General features: G+C 68.7%; 1 protein-coding gene across 1 annotated transcript in view; it reads right to left on the bottom strand.

Annotated features, from left to right (window-relative positions):
• The window catches only part of LOC108804116 (receptor-type tyrosine-protein phosphatase O-like), a 4,859-nt gene that overhangs the window by 478 nt on the left and 4,154 nt on the right, over positions 1–227 (bottom strand). The window lies entirely within an intron of this gene.

Genomic DNA, 227 nt, shown 5'->3' with positions numbered 1-227 from the left:
GCAGGATGGGGGAGCGGGGAGGAGATGGGAGCCGCTGTCAGTGTCAGGATGCCGGGGCGGGGAGGAGAGCGGAGCCGCTGTCAGTGTCAGGATGGCGGAGCGGTGAGGAGATCGGAGCCGCTGTCAGTGTCAGGATGGCGGAGCGGGGAGGAGATCGGAGCCGCTGTCAGTGTCAGGATGGCGGAGCGGGGAGGAGAGCGGAGCCGCTGTCAGTGTCAGGATGGCGG

This window comes from Nanorana parkeri, unplaced genomic scaffold (assembly GCF_000935625.1).
Source record: "Nanorana parkeri isolate BGI_ZX_2015 unplaced genomic scaffold, ASM93562v1 scaffold5225, whole genome shotgun sequence".
In the NCBI taxonomy this organism is placed as follows: domain Eukaryota; kingdom Metazoa; phylum Chordata; class Amphibia; order Anura; family Dicroglossidae; genus Nanorana; species Nanorana parkeri.
The sequence above is the reverse complement of the archived record's forward strand: the minus strand, read 5'-3'. Positions and strand labels throughout refer to the sequence as shown.